At 43.5% G+C, this 16,129-nt stretch overlaps 1 protein-coding gene across 1 annotated transcript in view; it reads right to left on the bottom strand.

Moving 5' to 3' along the window:
* SPARC (secreted protein acidic and cysteine rich) overlaps positions 1-8,613 on the bottom strand; it is a 32,702-nt gene extending 24,089 nt beyond the window's left edge. Inside the window, exon 1 of the mRNA XM_048487783.1 lies at positions 8,460-8,613. The gene's annotated coding sequence lies outside the window, so the exon portion shown is untranslated. The remainder of the gene's footprint in view (positions 1-8,459) is intronic.
* Between the last annotated feature and the right edge of the window lie 7,516 nt (positions 8,614-16,129).

Below are 16,129 nucleotides of genomic sequence, written 5' to 3'. Positions count from 1 at the left end.
CCCAGACAACAGGAATCAAGTTTCCCTGGAGAAAATAGCTGCTTTCGAGGGTAGTCTGTATGGCATTATATTTCACTGAGGTCCCTCACCAGACCACACCACCTACATCAGATCTGATCTACATATTCCACTCCCAAATCTCCACAAATTTCCCAATCTGGAGTTGGCAACCCTAGGGGAAAAGAAAACAGGCATTTTGGAGTGTTTAGGAGGAAGGAGGAAACTGGATGACTTAGGAAGGGTGAGAACTGGTTGATTAGGCACAGCAACAAGTTAAAAATGTGGGGGACACCAGGAATTCCCATTTTGCTTGTGGGCACACATTGAAAGTAACTTTTTTTTTTTAACAAAATGTGCTTTCTGATCAACAGAGGCCCTATTATGTTTTCTCACTAAAGTTAGCATTGTTTGCTGCTGCTTTCAGCATGACCCACTTTCTTTTCCATTCCCAAGGAAGACTCATTTTTACTTCTGGCCCATTAAACTATTACAGCATTCCATTTTCTCTATCATCTCCTTTGTTCATGCTTCATCTTCTCTTCTGAAATTAGTTGTTTCTGTGACATGTTCAAGTACACTATGCCATTCTCCTTTGGTAACTTATTCAATCCTAGTTTGAGGGTTTACACACTTGAAACACAAATATCTTGAAAAAAGGCTTTGAGGAAGCCTGGACTCCACTTCGAACTCTGCCTTAGACTAGCTAAATAGTTGGTGAACTTCTTCTTTCTTTGCTTCTAGCTCTAATGATTGCAAAAGGGTAGTTGTGTTAGTCTATAACAGAAAAATAAAGCAGGACCCCATTGGCACCTTAAAGACTAACAACATTGATTTCAGTAGGAGTTTTTGTGACTAATAGTTCACGTCTTCAGACATGTGGAAGAAAAATCATAATGGGAATTCTTATAGGGAACAATTACCATTTCCTGACTCTTGGGTCTCTTATAACTACCACGCTGCAAATAATCATCAATACGTTCACTTATTCTGGACCTTTTATTTCTGAGAGGAATTGTGTCAAAGAATATTGATGTCTGGCAACAACCTTGCTCTTTCTCAATACCTTCTTCCTCAAACATCAGAGACTGACCTGGAATTTTATGCATGCAAATCCTGTGTGGTACCACTAAATCCTCCATAGCCATTTCCTCAATTATAATACAGTGATCAGTTCAGCTGTCACTGAATGGCAGAACGGCGAAATCTGTGCTTGGCAGGGTGGGGCCATAATTCAATGGTAGGGCTTCTGCTTTGCATACAGCCAGCAGGTCCCAGATTCATATTTTCCATTAAGAGACTCATGGTTGGAAGCTGTGAAAGGCAATCCCATACTTTCTCTGGCAGAACCAGTTACCCTTTGGCCCCTTCCACACATGCAGAAAAATGCACCTTCAATCCACTTTCACAATTATTTGCAAGTGGATTTTGCTATTCCGCACAGCTGCAAAGTGCATTGAAAGTGGATTGAAAATGCATTATTCTGCATGTGCAGAAGGGGCCTTTGTGATATGCCAACTAAACTCAAATTTAAGATTTAAAAAGGGGGAAAGTATGGACTAGCAGATTCAAAGTGACAACATTACTTGACTTGGGGTAGATTCACGCACACAATCTAAGAATGTGATAATCATTTTCAATTTGCTCATGTTGATATAAAGGTCAACCAGAAGGTTAATCAACAATAGCTTTCAGTTCATTAATTCATGAGAGTTGATTTTACTCATTGAGAGCAAATTGTAATGATGGGGGGCATAGAGTTAGAGGCACACTTGTTTTTGAGACTACTTTTTCTATGACTGAGTTACAGTAATTTGACAAAGACATTATACAAAGCAGATGTTTCCCTTTAACAACTGTAAATGTAATAAACAAAAACTGCCACTAATTGTTAAAAAGAAATGGCATCTTATTATTTCTTTGTCATGTTTAATTTATAGAAGTTAGATGATAAAGCAAAAATTTTTCTCCTTGTTAACAACCCAGTTCATGAGAAATCATCATTTGGGAGCATCTGCTGCTTGCAGTACCAGACTGTTTTATAATATATTCCACGTCAGCGGGTTTGTAGAGCATACAGGTGATTAGTCCAATTCTACATAAGATTCACAACAAAAACTGGATACTCAGAACTGCCACATCATCAGATTTCAAGTAGTCACTATGTTCCTGGGATTCATGTACATTGGCCTCATACTGTCCTGTTTCCCCTAAAAAGGGTTTACTTAAAGCTGTACTGCTACAGCTTAATGGATTTGTAGGGTCAGTCTGTGTAACTGTGTATTGTCAAAGGCTTTCATGGCTGGAATCTACTAGCTGTTGTGGGTTTTCTGGACTGTGTGGTCATGGTCTGGTAGTCTGGTACCAGATCACGGCTGCACAACTTGAAAAACCCACAGAGACCAGCCTGTATAATTCCTTGTGACACTGCTCTATTAGTAGAACATTTAATGGAGAAATCAGTGGCAATGTTAGGTACATACTAGAATGCCAAAATAAAAAGTGGTAATTCCATTTGCAAACAGGCCCTGTAGCTGCAATTACTACCACATGCATGAGAGAGACCCCAGTATTCCAGAGATGTTGCTTTATGGCTGGCAGACTAAGGATGATTAAAGATGTATTCCCATGAACTCTGGGGGGTAAATCCATGAAACGCAATAGGACACACTACTTATAAACAAACATGATTATAATGATATACAAATCCCTGTGCACTTGCTATTTTCAAATAAGCCTTCAATGAAATTCAGCAAAAGTAGTGTTCCAGAATATGGCGAATATCTCTAAAAATGATACACGCAGTGCACAATGTGTTTATGCAGTAGTGACGTAGTGGTTAAGAGCAGGCGCATTCTAATCTGGAGGAACTGGGTTTGATTCCCCGCTCTGCTGCTTGAGCTGTGGAGGCTTATCTGGGGAATTCAGATTAGCCTGTACACTCCCACACAAGCCAACTGGGTGACCTTGGGCTAGTCACAGCTTCTCGGAGCTCTCTCAGCCCCACCTACCTCACAGGGTGTTTGTTGTGAGGAGGGAAGGGCAAGGAGATTGTAAGCCCCTTTGAGTCTCCTACAGGAGAGAAAGGGGGGGGATATAAATCAAAACTCTTCTTCATCTGCAGAAAACTTCTATAAATCTGGATTATATTACTATTACAGTTTCGCAGTTGCAAATTGTCTGAAAAATAGTAACTTACCAAAGTTTAAAGCTGCTCAGTAACTTGGCATTTCTGCAAAGGTTTGAATCTACAACTTCTTACTAAGTCCACCCTTACAATGGCATGAGAAGGCCTGGAGAGCAGCAGGTAGGAAACATTGTCATGGGGATCCTGTTGCTAATGCTGCTGAGTGATCTTAGGCAAGGGCAAGTCTTCAATTCCTCATTTCCACTCAGTTTCACCTCTATAAAATAGGATACACTCGCCAACCCTCCCTAACATTTCGGCGAAATAGAATTATCTCCTTTTATTGAGACTTTATAGGAAGAGGTTGTTCATAATCATGTTTAGCTCCTTGGCATCAAATATGTGGTGGTAGGAATGATTATAAGAATATTGGTCTGTTAAAATATCCATCACCTAAAGGCAGAGAAGTATAGAAAGCTATTTTCAAGGTACAGATAAGGAAAAAATATTATGTAAATATAAGATCAGGAATATGATTGAGCTATTGCTATAATGTAGCTATTGCTATAACATGAATTCACAAAGACTCATTCCAAACTGGATTAGCTTATAGTTTCTAAAATAAAATCTGTTTGAAGGCACTGTTAGGATATTGAATCCTCGCTGACGTGAAGCCTGTCTAAAGCCTGTCTAAAGGGGGACACACCTTTAGGTAGTTGCCAGAAACTCACAGACCTGGGGTGTGCTACCACCCACCATCTCTAATAAGAGGCAAAAGGGGAGGGGGGATGATCTTGCTAGCCAGCGTTTACAGGAGCATCTGCCACTGCCTGCATGCATGTCTTTAGCAGAAAATGGGTAGCTAGATAGCAGGCACCACAATAGAAGGGCTGGCACTTGAACACAGCCGACTGCACTGTGAAAAGATTGAGCAGGTAGAAGACTAGGCCAGAGAATATTTCTCCATTGTGGTACATTGGTATTTTTACTTTAAGGTCAGTGAAGATTGGATGTATGCGAGCACCAGGAGAGAGAGGGTGCAGCTGCAACTGATGGGGAGAGAGACAGCCATGCTTCTCCCCAGATGAGTGCCAGAGATGGCTGCCTTGCCCTGCAGATGGGGGAAGTATGCAAAAAGAGCCTCAGGCAGCGGGGAGCCACATAATTGAGGGATTGAAAACAAGGCATTCTGTTAAAGTCCCCTCCCAACATCTGGGACTGATCTTATAAACCTGTGTCCTGACTATTGCACATCAGACCACAGACTGTGAGATGCCAGTCCCATGTTTTTGCCAGTTCCTCAGATAAGTTGTTTGCTGTGAGCTCCTTAAAATATGCAAGGGAGGAGCCACTTTTCATAGAAAAGCCACAGAAAGCTTCCTCCTGTTCCTAATATCTCTGCTTTGTGGAAGGACTTTACCTGTCCAGTCTCTAATTTCATGTTGTTGGCTGGAGGGGTGGGAATGCCTGGTGGCACCGAATAAACTGGAATGAGACAGTCTCTCACTTCTTTTGACATGGTTGCACTTGTAAGCAGTTGGACCTCTCCTCTTAAGAGGTGCCTCAAAGGCCAGCTGGACGTCTTTTGGACCGGGGATTTCCAGAAGGTTCACCTCCAAAGAGCGGAGGGACCTAATCGGACAATTACTTGTTTTTATTGTTTTATTCTTTAATAGAATCAATTTGAATTATACAACTGCCTGCTCTTTTGAGCATTTTCACCCAGGACTATCCTAGTATACATAGATGATCAATCCCAGCTGCCCCCTCTTGCTCTCTGTCTCCAGCTAATTCCCCAACCAAAGTGAAGACTGCCTGCTTAAGGGCAATACACTGATCACCTCACACATAGTGATCCTTGCAAAAGGATTGCAAGAGTGTTGCATTTGGTTCCCTCCAGGGGCCCATCCCTCCAAAAAGTGGAAAGTCTGCTTAACCAACCAGTGTGTTTGTCCCAGAAGCTAATTGGGAGGGCTTTTAGCTGATTCTTTTTCCAACTACTTGAAGAAAAAATTCAAATGGAGCACAAGAAAGTTGTGATCAGTTTCCCCTGGGGCAGGGAGGGGGGGCTCCTTTCTTCGGGAGTTGGGAGGGGAATGTCTGGGTAGAAGGCCAGGAGAGTATTTCTTACATTCCTGTTTCAACCAGAAGGTTGGTACTGGTAGGGCCAGAAGGAGCATGAGTCATTGCAGGGGCCTCTGAGGTGATCTTTCAGTGGGAGGCATGCCCTGCCACCACACCGCAGGAGCATACTCAGAAGATTTGTAGACTGTGAGTAATTAGTCAGATTTCTGTTGAGTGTGGCAGCATACTTACATGGTATGTCCAACTGGCAGTCGCTTCTCAGACAATTTGTAGGTCTCAACAGATTCCTAGTTTTGGGAAATGCTGATGCTGGCTCTGAATTAGGGGCTCTCTCCACACATGCACACACATAAATCTCTTCACATAGAAGACTAGCAAGACAGGGAGGAAAGATTTGAATCCTGCGGTTTGATGCTTGGTTTTCTATAAGGTTTTCTATAATATCAGTCTGGGGATACAGCTCAGACAGAGGTTTACCACCTGCATGAGAAAAGGCCTTTCCAGCCCAGGAAAGTCAGGCTTAGTTTGACTGTAAGTTTCCAGCTGATTTTGATCTTATTATTTTATGAATTTGCTGGGACTGTGTATGCAAGTCCAGCTGTTCAGCAGTCATGTTGTCAACTCTTAGCATTGTGTCACAATAGAAAACTGGCCAGAAGTTTGGGTTGGATAGAAGCCCAGATAGTCACCACCTATTAAACTCCTTCTCTCTCTCTCTCTTTTATGCACACACACAGAGATACACACATCAGTGTAAAAAGATACCAGCAACATATTTAGTTACTAAGAATTACTACACTTCTAGCTATACTGTCAAGCTAATGAAAGGCAGGTTTGTGTAATCCTTTCTTTAAGTAATAATATCCAGTGTAACCACTGGCATAAATAGCAGTATTCACTTAGATCAGGATGGGTTAATCTGTCTGCATCAGTAGAAAAGAGCAAGAGTCCAGTAATACCTTAAGAGGAACAGAAAGTCTGGCTGGTTATGAGTTTTCGTGAAGCTCAGCTCACTTCTTCAGAACTTAATGGCTGTTCTTTAAGAGCATAATTAAATGATAGTTGTATGAAAAGTCTAATCTGCTGCTGTTAGTACCTAAATGAAGTTGAGTTAAGATTTAAGCCTCCCTGGAAACCCTACTTCTTAATCCAAAATAGGCAGGGACAGACTGTGATTTGTGTATGTTGTGGAGCCCTTTGCTTTATATTTTTGCTGATCATATTCCAGAATTTAGCCCAAATTCTGAAGCTGACCCTTGATGATCCCTGAAGCAGAGATAGCTGCGGACTGAAGATACTGAGGAAAAGCAAGTTTGGATTCAGACACTCACTTAAAGCAATTTCAACCCTTCACTCATGACTGGTATAAGTAGAAAACCAATTCTAAATGAATCAGGTTTTTGATGTTTGAAAAAGAGTGGCAGCTTTAAATGGATTTCTGGATGAACTGCTGGCTGTTCCATTTGGGAAGGTTTCTTTACAATTGCGTTGCATCCTCTAGCCCAGGGGTAGGGAACTCCATGGTTTCTCCAGATAAACTAGGGAACCATACATTCCTATTGAAGTTTTTCTGTCAGCATGGGCCACACTCAACATGCTGGTAGGGGCTGATGGGAATTGTAGTTCCTGAACATCTGGAGAGCCGCAGGTTCCCTACCCCTGCTCTAGCCCCTGCACTTTACTATGGATGCGTGATTTGGGTCTGCAACTTTTGTTGACTCTTAAAACGTATGCGTGCAATACAAGCCTAGCTTTGCTTGTATAAAATATAGCCAGGAATAATACCAGGAAATATTTGCAAGAACTGGGAAAAGTCAAGAGACTGTCCACTGTGTTCTTTTTATGCTTATTTCCTGTGCATTGCGTGATAGGGCAATTTAGATCCAAACCGGCAGTATTTCAAAATAACCCTTTGAACTTTTTCACATTTAAATTCAAGCGGCGGGGGGGGGGGGGGGGCTGTAACTGGACACATCCTTTCCTTTCCACAGCTAAGGCCAGAAAGGCCCTTCATCTCCTGAACCAGAAGACACTGAAAGGGTTTCCATGGAAGCCGACATTCCGCTGTGGGAGAGTCATATAAGAAAAGAGGGGTTTTTTTTTCCCAGTAGGTGGAGCTTGGCAAAAGTTTGAAAAGTTGATATCTCTCTTCTCCCTTCCCCCTTCCCAACTCCAGAGTTTGCCTATGTGGCAGACAATGGCTTTGTTTGAACTGTTTCATAGAACTGTGCAGGCGTTTATTTTAATCCCTTCCCCCCCCTCAAAAAAAGCACACCCTTCTATCCTTCAACTGTATCACTCTTCCAGACAAACAACTGCCGCTGTTTCATGTTTTGTCCCTTACTAATGGAATTCTCAAGGCAATGAAGCATTTTCTTAATGACTTCACTCCAGATAAAATCTTTCCATGGGAATTTTGAAGATAATTGTGTTTATCTTGCAAGATTTTCAAAATAAAATACTGTTCCAGGAAAGGACAATAGCATCAACAAAAGCAATTCAATTATTTGCCTCAGAGGGAGGGGAGGAGGCAGCTGCTGCCTTTAAAGGCAGTAAAGTTGTTCTTTTTAACAGAGATATATAATGTGAACACCCACTCCTAATTTTTAATAAGTCCATAGTTCCTTGGCCAGAAAGAATCTCTCCCTCTGGTGTGTTTGCCTTCCAAAGGCTGTCTTCAGAAAAACAATGAGATTAATAAGGACTGGCCGTTTTATGTGTGTGTATGGGAAAGAGGGATGTTATTGAAAATGACACTTTTTTTTTGAAAAGAAAAAAAATATTTGGTAAAATGCATTAAGAAAAAATTCTTTGAATCAGTTTAAAGCCTCTAAAGACCTATGCTCTGAAGTACTCAGTGAAAGGATGTACACCATGCGCCAAATCTAATTAATTAGTGAGGATTAATTGTGAAAGTCTAATGACAGAGTAACAAAATACCTACAATGTCTGTAGCCTCCAAACATACATGTTGTGAAAAAAATATTGAAATAAGCAGCATTTTTTTCGGAATCTTTTAAAACATTAAAGAGAATCTCATTTTAAAAAACTATTAAAAGCAAGGCAGATAAAGCAAAATTCTTTGAAGTATGTAGAAAAGCAACAAAATGCAGAATATTTTCACGCACCACAACTTCCCTACAAATTTATAATTCAGATGGTAGTGTTAGACCTTATGCAAAAGAGAAGAATGTGAGGACTGAGAAAAATCTGTAAGAAAAGAATGGAAAAGAAGGATTTAATGCCATACCTCAGAGACAGGGGCAGTGGAGTTGAGAAAACTTCAGCCTCTCTGAAGGATCTGAAGGAATCTGAATGCCCTTAGAAGGAGGCAACAGGAAACCATTCAGGGGGCTTGCTGGGTTGGGCTTCTGTTTGTCTGTCTTTCTTTCTCCTCCTCTATTTACCAAATCTGATCCTTTCTCTCCAGCTACAGTGGGTTGGCTTTCACATCCCACCCCCCTCCCCACCAGTTCCCTTCTCCTAAAATATATTCTGAGGCTGCAGCCAAAAGCTAAATGATAGACCAGAGCAATCAAATAGTGTCATAGGAAAAACACACAGTGCCTTTAGGCAAACTCTAAAGCAGAATAAGTGCAGAATGACATCAACAGCCACATTTATTATTGCTAGAATTCAGTTTTCCAGTGAGATCATTTTGTTCTTTTGTCCGCCCCCCCCCCCCCCCAAATATCAGTCTGGTTTGTCCTTCAGAAAAATCAAGGATTTAAATGGAAGTCTTTTGTAAAGAGATGCACAATTGATCAGTAATAGGATCAAGACCACTGATGATCTGAGTGTATGATCATCAATAAAAAGTGCCACAGTAATCTGTATTAAAATCTGCACCGTGGCATAAGCTTTCATAAACCATAGCATCTGATGAGATCTCTCTTAGAATAGCACGTCCCACTATATTTAAGATGTCATGGAACACTTTGTTATTCAGAATAATTATCACGAATTCTCTTTTATCCCCATGTATGAATGATCATAGAAAGTAAGTACAGATAGCAAACCAACTCTTTTGAATGTGCATAAACTTAGAAATCCCCACTGATATGACACTGGAGGGTTTAAGGACCCCCCCCCCCCACACACACACACACACATGTGAGCATCTCTTTCCCAAGATGCTTACCATATTACATTGCTAGGAAGTGGAATAATAATGGGGATATAGATGTCAATGATCAGATTTTATGCTTATAAGCCACTTTAAGTCCTTGTTAGCGAGAAAGGCAGAATATAAATGAAGCAAATAAACTAAATTCTGTCATTTAGCTGACTTCCAGCAATAGTTCTAGCATTATAAATTTACAGGATGGGAACCTGCAAGGACTTATGGGGAGCAGCGCATTTCCCCTTCCCTACTATTTCCTCTTTCCTTGAAAATTCCCATAGCCTCTGCCCCTTCTCTTCTTCCTTCTCTTCTTCCCGCCCACCTACCCGCCATTCATCCTTTTATCTGCTGCCTCATAATCAGCTATGCATATTATTTATTTACAGACCAAAAATGGCTTACATCATTCTCCTCTCTTCCATTTAATTCTCATAACAACCTGTGAGGCAAGTTAGGCGGAGAATGTGTAACTGGTCTAAGGTTACCCAGTGAACTTCCGTGGCAGAGTTGGGAATTCAGCCGTAAGTCCAGCAGATCCTAGTCTGACACTCTAACTAGTACACCAAATTATGATTTAGAGATGCAAGGTGCTTTGAAGTGCCTTGTGGAGTTCCTGGAATCCTGACAGCTATTTATTTATTTTTTCTGGAAAGAAAGCCATAAAATGCACAAAGATGTCAGAGATCAGAAGATATGTGTCTGCAGAGACATCACCATTCACTTTCCTGCCAGGGAAGCAGCATGGTTAGCTGTTGTAAAACATAATCTGGATATGGAGCTGTAAGACATGTGGCTCAGGATGATTGAGGGGCAATTGGGATCACCTTTCCACAAGTCCCCTAAATCTGCACTGGGGGAGACTTTCTGCCTATGTGGGGCAGAAAGGATTTAAAATGTTGATAGCATCCATTAGTCTTTGTTCAAATGCTCTGTCTAATTGCTGGGAGCTGGATTCCTGTGGAAGGGACGGAGGGAGGTACATTTATTACAGAGACATCCAGGTGGGATGTTGGAAGTATTGTTCTTCATAGTTAAGTTAGCTTATCTTTATGATTTATGTTCTTTTCATCAGATACGTTCTTTTAATTAGATCTGCTAGGTTTGATAGCTGTTTTTTCTGTGCTCTATTATTACTGTTGAGTATGCCTGTTGAGTATGACTGAGCCCCTCATAGCTTCTTCTTCTTTTTGATGAAGGAAGGTGTTGGTCTGGCAAGTCAGGAATTTGGGTACTATGGATGCTTAGCAGATTCTGTCTGGCAGAGAAGATGAAGTCACTCATAACTCCAGGTCATGTTGTTCAGATACCCGGTTAAGCTGTTCAAGGTGGACAGCATCTACCTCTGTGGTAGTCAGGAGGTCTATAGTAGACTCCAGCCATAATACTATTTCTCCTTGTTTCCCTTATCCTCACTCAGATACTTTCAATTGGACTGTCACCTTCCTCCTAATAAACTCTGTCCTCACATACATCACCACTTTACCATTTCTTTGACCTTTTTGGTTTTTCTTGAACAATTCATATCCATCCACTACTACATTCCAGTCATGCAAATCACCCAACCAAGTCTCTGTAATGCCTAGTAATTCATATCCTTCTGTCTGCATTAGAAGCTCAAGCTCTTCCATCTTATTGCCCAAGTTTTGGGCATTGGTACATAGACACCCAAAGCCCAATGGCATATGGGGGGGTCACATGAGGGGCACTTTTGGCCCACCTGCTTCCTCTCTCTCTCTCCCCCCCACCCCCAGCCAAATTCCCCCTCCCCTATCACCAGGCCCCATAGATACGCCTTGGTTGGGGCAAGGAGGGAGGGGCACCAGGCTGGGCCTCCCTCCCTCCTGTGTGCATGTATGGGGCGAGCAGTCAGCCAGTCAGTCACAGTGGTGGTGGAGGAGCATGCCTGGGAAAGCCCGCTGCTGCTAAATGGCACCCCAGCAGATATTCCCGCTCAGCCTCTGGCTGCTCCTCCTTCTCCTCCTTTTTGCCGCTGCCTTGATCCCAGGTAAGCCATGCTAACCAGCCACCTAGATTTTTTTTCACAGGAGAGACGGCAAAGGGAGTTTGGTGGGGAGGGCATGGTGAGGAGGCGGGGGAGTTTTGCCTGGGGCTGGGTACAGGAGGACACAGCATTGTTTTGTAATGATATGCCATTACCGAAGCCCCACACCTTAGTCTCCATTAGATCTGGCCCTCCCTAGTGGGCCCCTGGTGTTTGCTCTCCTTCATTTGAATCCCTGTTTGTCATTTCCTTCCCTTGTCTTGTCAGTTTTAAGCCCTCTTGATGAATCTCCCCAGGTTCTGCCAAGCAAACTTGTCCCTGACCTTGATAGTGAAATCCATTTGTGTGCAAGTAGGTTGTTGTCCAGAAAATCTAGCTCTTGGCCTCAGATTCTAAATCACTTCTGTTGGCATCACAAACACAGCCAGTGGTTCATCTCGACTATCTTCTGTTCATGTCACATTCACTTTTCTCTGACTGGAAAGAGTGAAGAGAACACAACCTGGGCCCCTATTCTCTTCAGCTTCCCCCTGAGAGCTCCATAGTCAGCCATATGTTTTTGATAGTATTCACGGCTGTGCACAGGCGTAGTGTCAACGGGGTGGGGTGTGATGCCCCGGATGGAGCCGCAGTGGAGGCATGGCCAGGCTGTGGAGGGGGCATTCTGGGGGCGTTCCGGGTTGGGTTGGAGCAGGGGCGGGTGGCGTGGCAGGGGTGCAGGACGCACACACGTCCCAGGCGGAATTTCCCATCGCTCTGCCTCTGCAGCTCTGTTGTTGGTTTTCACACTGACCATCACAGATGGGTAATAATCTGTTGGTCTGATCAGTTTTGGAATCTGGTCTATAATATCTTTGATTTTTGTCCCTGGCTTCAACATACCTCTCGGTCCAGGGGTCAGACTGGACACATAGCATTCCATATCCCTCAGCATTGAGCCACTATGACCAATATTTTCCTTTTCCTTCTAATGCCATTTCTTATATTTACTCAAGGACATAGGTAAGGGGAGTTCCTGGGTTTAAACCCCCCCCCCCCCATTACATGTCTGAAGCTCCATGGCCCCATTTGTATTTTTTTTTTGTATTTTAAAGTGTTTTTTCAGTTTTTGGCCTTCAGGGGCACAGTTTTTAGGCTAGCAGCACCAAAATTTCAGGGATTTTTGGGGAGACTCTCCTGATGATATCATCCAGGTTTGGTGAGATTTGGTTCAGAAGGTAAAAAGTTATGGACTCCCAAGGGGGGTGCCCCATCCCCCATTATTTCCAATGGGAGCTAATAGAAGATGGGGATACACCTTTGAGGATCCATAACTTTGGACCCCCTGAATCAAACTTCACCAAACCTGAGTGGTATCATCAGGAGAGTCTCCTAAAGATACCCTGAATGTTTGGTGCTGCTAGCTTAACAATTGCACCCCTGACAGCCGTCACCCACCAAATTTCCCCATATTCTTCTTTTAAATCCACCCCCTTTGGAATGGATTTATAGGGAGAATCTGAGGTCCCAGTTTAAACATTGAAAGTGATGCTGTTTCAGGGTGGGGGATAATCCACCCCAAAACAACATCACTTTCAATGTTGTTTTAACTGGGAACCCCAGATTCTCCCTTTAACGTAGATTTAAAAGGAGAATCTGGGCTCCCTAGTTTAAACACCATTGAAAGTGATGCTGTTTGGCAGTGGATTCCAGCATCACAGTGGCCGCCCAAGCGGGGAGCGGGGGCACAAAACTCAGATTTTGCACCAGGCTTAATTTTCCCTAGCCACGCCTCTGCCTGGAGGGGAAGGCAGAAGGAACTGCCGACTGCCGGCTGGGAGCCCAGCTGGTGGGAGGGGGGCAGGGCGGACAGTGCAGGGCAGGGGAGTCTGCCGTCCCTGGCCTCGGAGAGCTGCTTTTATAAGCACTGAGTCTGGGGGTGGGGCTTGGGGAGGCATGGCCATGCCCCCAGGGGCGGGTGGGGGTGTGGCCCTGCCCCCGAACCCCCCATAAAAAATCTATACCTACGTCCCTGTATCCACTATCCTCCTTCCTCTGCCTTCTGTGTTTGTGATTCTTTTGGTTGCAATGTTTCCATCTCTGCCACCACCACCACAAGGGCTTGGAATTGATTCCTGACATCCAATGACACCAAGTGCCCTCTTTCTCAATGTCTTTGGATCATGCTGTAGCACTCTGAGGAGTCTTGTTAAGGGAGTCAACCATGCTATTGTCTCTTTGACTGGTCTCCTCTTCCCTATGCAGGGCATCAAGAGTTGATCAAAAGCTGAGCTTGTGGGTATTCAGGCATCCCTAGAACAATCTAGAATTTGTTTGGTGTCTGAAATTAGTGACAATCTACAGATAGGCATCCCCTGGCTTACATTCTGACAGTGGCACAACAAACCATTTTGCCTGGCTCCCAGAGTCAAATCTCCACCCATGAACTGGCAGCACTTCTAGAGCCAACAGTGCAGGAGAAGGGAACTGGCATGGTTTATGCCTGTCATCACCTTCCAAATCTGCAGTCTCTAAGTCTAATGCTATCCCCCGAAGGTCTGAAAGCACCACTAAGGCTTGACTTGCTCTGAGGATGTCTGACAAGTACAGCCCACATCTCTTCTCCCCCTCCATTTTGTCTGCAGACACACAGACATCTTCACAGGTAGATGGGGTTTTTTGGCACTTGGACCAAAAATGTTGCTTGCCCCTGAGAAAGAAGAGAAAATGTTGGTATTTTATACCCTGCCTTCTACCATAAGGAGTCACATTCACCTTCCCTTCCTGTCTCTACAACAGACACCTTGTGAGGTAGGTGGGGATGAGAGAGTTTGAAGAGAACTGTGATTAGTCCAAGGTCACCCAGCAGGTTTTATGTGGAGGAGTGGGGAAACCCAGTTCTCCTGGTTAGATTCTGCAACTCCTAACCACTGCACAATAGTAGCCCAGATGCCTGAAGAGTCGGTGATGCAACAAGGTGACCCATCAGGTGCTCGAAATCCAATTTTGCTGTCCACACCCCACCCCATTTTCTAGTCCCAGACAAACAATAAAGAGGCTTATATATTATTAAGACTATGGGACTCCCCCACCCCCCAATCTCCAGTGCCTACTTTGTGCTTTAATGCCAACCAAAAGCAAGGGAAACCTTTTTTAGAGAAGAGATGTGACCTGACATAGAGTTCCTTGCCCCAGCCCTGCATATTCCTGTGTGGGAACTCCACGCTTTTGCAACTCATGATTCTGCATGACTGTTGTGAGAACTGAGAAATCAGGGTACATACTTTGAGGCTTGAAGCATGAAGAATGCTTCAGCTTGGGGAATAACTTCCTGTCTTGTGCCTATCCTCCAATTGTTGTATTTGAGGATTGTTGGGACTCAGGTGACATCCCATCCCCAGTTGTTATGGGTTCCAAAGCTGGATCCTCCCTGCTTTTTTACTGAATCTGTCCTTTCAATATCCATCTGGCATGCTGTTAGCAGACCTTTTCCTGATAGTAAAATGCATGATAAAAAGGCTTTAGCCAGTAAATCTTTGCTATTAAATGCAATAGAGCAGGACCAGCAAAAAAAAAAATCACAGTCCTGATGGGTGTTCTGCATTTGTATTCCCAGCCCTATGTTCAGCTGCTTGTCTTTATCAAGGCTGGATGTTCTCTGCAATAGATTAGTTATGTCTTGTGTGTCAAGGCATTGAAAGAGTACAGCTGTTTGGACTTGTTAAGACAAAAACATCTGGAAAAGTTTAAAGAGAGGAACCACCTCTCTTGATAGTTGCAACGTGGCAATTGCTTGCCGTTTAGTGTTGTGACTTGAAGTAAAACCTACCCATAAAGAACACCAAATGACACAGCCAGCAAGATAATTATAACTCTAATTTCTTTACATACGTGGCAGCTAAAAGAAGAATCACTCACAAAAGAAAAAGGCAGGATTTGTTCTTCAGTCATGTTAGGTCATTTCTGCACAATCCCAATATCCTGGGTTGAGCAAGGGACATATCCCAGTTTGGCCAAGAAGTTCGCACGGTTCCCGGTTTTAAAGCAGGGTTGTCCCATGATATTTCCCTCATCCCAGGATTTTCAAAAATCTTCAATTTGGCGATTCCTCTCAACAATTCCATGTGGAACCCACTACCATGCAAACACCACAGGAGCAGAACCAGTTTATTTTTCCAGTCCAGCTGCCTGATTTTCCCACCCCGCCTCCCACCCCCCTGATCTCCCGACCTGACATATCAGTTTTCAACTCTGCTGAGTCACCTACCATTGCAGCCAGCCCTTCCTGAAACATTCCCCCAAGCGCTTTTGCTGCTCATGGTATTGACCGGGTGCCATTTTGCCCGGGTTAATCAGGAATAGAGTCCCAAAATGTCCCCATTTTCTTGTCTGTATATGTACTGGTTGCTCAGAGTGCATAGCTAGGAAGATGTGTATTTTGGGCCGAATATTAGTGGGCATATCACGGTGTGTGTGTGGGTCTCGTTTTCCACAAAAATATAAGAGTGGGAATGTGATGTGATGCTGTGCCCTGTCGTTTTTTGCTGCTGCTTGCCATGTTGAGGCCTGAGCTGGGCCCTATCCAGAACTGGAAAAAGGGGTGTCCCCTGCTGCTGCCCAAAACAAAAGCCAATCAGAATGCGGGACACTGGGGATGTTTGCAAATGCGCAGATATGCTTACATTGTACATACAAAAGACCTGGGCTTGTGCGAAACAAACTGGAGTATTTCCTCCCAGTCTTTATTCGATTCCTTCACAGAAATGGGCAGCCATGCGAAGGGAGAAATCAGGATAAAATAGATCTGGATTGTAAG

The sequence above is a fragment of the Sphaerodactylus townsendi genome, linkage group LG03 (assembly GCF_021028975.2).
Source record: "Sphaerodactylus townsendi isolate TG3544 linkage group LG03, MPM_Stown_v2.3, whole genome shotgun sequence".
NCBI classification, from domain to species: Eukaryota; Metazoa; Chordata; class Lepidosauria; order Squamata; family Sphaerodactylidae; genus Sphaerodactylus; species Sphaerodactylus townsendi.
Note: the sequence above shows the minus strand (reverse complement) of the source record. Positions and strands in the feature narration are given on the sequence as shown.